Source organism: Saccopteryx bilineata, chromosome 7 (assembly GCF_036850765.1).
Source record: "Saccopteryx bilineata isolate mSacBil1 chromosome 7, mSacBil1_pri_phased_curated, whole genome shotgun sequence".
Classification (NCBI taxonomy): domain Eukaryota; kingdom Metazoa; phylum Chordata; class Mammalia; order Chiroptera; family Emballonuridae; genus Saccopteryx; species Saccopteryx bilineata.
In genome coordinates, this window is record NC_089496.1 from 27,346,813 (window position 1) to 27,350,150 (window position 3,338).

A 3,338-nucleotide genomic window follows, 5' to 3' on the forward strand; every position below is an offset into this window, starting at 1 on the left:
CAAAATCAAAGATACAACTACTAAGAATTCCCAGAAGGTAAGTGCAGAGCATGAAACCCCAAGTACAAGGCACGTCTGCGTGCAGTATCCTATGTAAATGCACTGATTATATGCCCAGGAAGCCACTTGTTCACTGCTAAATAGCCTAAGACAAGCTTATGTGGCACAGAGCCTGACACATGTTGTGAGTTCAGAAAGAGTTCTCGCTCTATTCCCACTCATTAAAGGGAGCTTAAAATCACTCTTGTATAATTCACTGCCTTCAGAGGAGTTAGGTCATTTATCAAGATTAGTCTATCAAAGGATCCAAACAAAAGTATATCATGCTCTCCTATCCTGCGAGGTCAGTTTAATTTTCACTTACTCCAAGAAGCCCTTGCTGTTGGAATAACCTTTCCATCTCCTTGGGTGGAAGTTTTCCGAGGACTTTGCTTGTTCCTGTCCTAAATTCTACCTTAGTCCAACCCAGGCATGTGTCTACTCAATATATCAGAAGGCCTGGGAGACAGATAAGCCTCATCTGCTTTTGTGCCCTTTATAATACCTACCACAATGAAAATGAGTTTATTTTTAAATTTTATTTAGAAAATTAAATTTAACAGGGTGACATTGATCAATAAGAGTACATATGTTTCAAGTAAACATCTCTTTACCATTTGAACTGTTTATGTTGTGTTCCCATCACCCAAAGTCAAATCATTTTCCATCACTTGATATTTGTCCCTCCTTGCACACTTCCCCCCACCCCCTCCCCCACATCTCCATACCCTCCTCCCCTGGTAACCACTCACTTTTGTCTATGTCCATGAGTCTCAATTTTATATCCCACTTATGTGTGAAATCATATACTTTTTAGCTTTCTCTGATTTACTTATTTCACTCAGTATAATACTCTCAAGGTCTATCCATGTAGTCAAAAATAGCACTATGTCATTATTTCTTATAGCTGAGTAGTATTCCATAGTATATATGTACCACATCTTCTTTATCCAATCATCTATTGAAGGACACTGGTTGTTTCCATGTCTTGCCATTGTGAATAATGCTGTGATGAACATGGGGATGCATGTGTCTTTACGTTACCAATGTTTTTGAGTTTTGGGGGTAGATCCCCAGTGGAGGGATTGCTGGATTTTATGGTAGTTCTATTCTTAGTTTTTTGAGGAACCACTATGCTTTCTTCCATAATGGTTGTACTAATTGAAAAATAAGTTTAGGGAGTGACGTCACGGAAATGGCGCTGTGAGCAGCGCGTCCGACAGATCTCCCCTAAATCACAACAAATTTATCAACTAGAAACAGAAAAATTTATCCTCTGAGCATTCCGGAGTTCCACACAAACTGAAAGCGAAAGGACTGTTATCACTTGAATCTGAGAGACGAGGGTGTGGAGGAAGCTACCGCAGGGACGTTCATTCAAGCCGCGAGGGAGTGCGCCTGTGGTGAGTCAGCCCACACTCGGGAGCCACGAGCAGCCGCGGGCGCACGCCCGGTCCGGTTGCAGAGCGAGCACCGCCCACACTCCGGAGCGGTGAGCAGCCGCTGGCGCGCACCCGGTACGTACGGTTGCAGAGAGAGCACCGCTAATGTTCCCAGCAGCCCGCGCACTGCAAGTGAGAGTCGCCAGGCACCGGTGCCCGGAGCACCCCATTCGCGCGTGTGCCCTGGGCATTCCACACGCCCAGAGCGCCCTACTGGCCCGCATACCCAGGGTGCCCCATTATCCTGTGCCTGGTGCGATCCAGCCGCCAGCGGCAGGGCGAGCGGGAAAGGCACCAGGGTGGTCTTCTACTTGGGAGATTCTCTCCGTGGGCGGGGCACCTCACCAGCCATTCAAGCTAACAATCAAGCGTTGGGGGAGGGGCGCGCGCAGGCAGCCTAAAATACCTTCAGGAGCACAGCTGCAACCCAATCACTGAAATTAGCTTAACCCATGAAATCTGCGCACCCTTGGTTCTAATTGATAAGATCTCTCTCAGTTCAGCGACCCAAGACAAGAGGCGTGATATTTTTTAGTGCCTCTCGCTAAAGGGGCGGGGGCAACTTCTGATTGATAGAGCCTCCATATTCAGGGATAAACGCTAACAAGAGGGACTTGGCAGATAATAAGATCTATACTACACTAGTCGCAAGCAGAGACTAGTGCCTCTTCTTCCCAGCCAAAACAGGCTACAAAGTGTGGAAAGCCTGGGTTGAGAGGTCCAACTGAATGCTAGGCGCTGAACAGTCACCTTGACAACAATTGACTCCCACCCCCGCCTGATTACACTGGCGGCCCTGACTGCCAGAGCCTTTCCCAAAGCCTTGCACTGAGTGGGGATAGAGTGGGGATTTCCCAGCTCTTTGAGCCTCTTACTCCCCGGGCAGAAGCAGTTGCAGCCTTATAGCTGGATCACCAGGCTGCTAATTCAGGAAGGGGGACTAGGAGAGAGAATCCAGGAAAGCAAACTCTCTCATCGTTGGACCCTGCAAACGCCAACAAGCCTTGACTACCAGCAAGACTAAAGCCAATTATATGACATTGCCATAGAATCCCATCAACTGCAAATCCCTACCTAAGTGTGACACAGGGGCAGAGCCTGGGGTACAGAGTCACCAACCAGGAAGAGGGAGAGAAAAGAAAAAGGAAGAAGTTAACCTCTCAAAATCAAGAAAAATCCACAGACTTTACAACTTGTTCCACTAATTTTTTTTTGTTGTTGTTTGTTTCTTCTATCTTATTGCCTTTATTTCCTCCACCTCGGTCCTTCTATTCTCTGCCCATCTTATGCTTCCCTTTTCTTGAACTACACTACCCATAAGTGTTACATTTTATTTCTCTTCTTCATCCTCACCCTCCTTTAAGGTTATACTCCAAAACACTTAACTCTCACTCTCTCCTCTTTTGTTTTTTTTTTTGATTTGCTTTATTTTGTTTTTTTTCTCTTCCTTTTTTATTTTTTCCTTCGTTTTTCTTTTTTTCTTATTTTTTCCTTTCTATTCGTTTTTTCTTTTCTCATTTTATTTTCCTCCCATTTAATCCTCAATCACGAACAAATTAGTTAATTTGGGACTCAAGGCTTTTTTTGGCTTTATTTTTCTTTTTTGCTTTTGTTTTTGTTTTTTTCTTGTTTGTTTATTTTTGTGGCATTTTGGGTCCTCCCAACCCAAGGTCTCCATTGTATTTAGTCTTCGCTCCACTTAATACAACAGATTTTTACTTATTATTTTTATTTTTTTCTTCTTTATTATTCTTTTTTTGGTCCTTTTTTCTGGTTCCCTCTTATCCCTCTCATTATATCTCTTAGTTGACCATCACTTACAAGCAAATCATCTTATGCTTGTCTAAAATTTTCTTC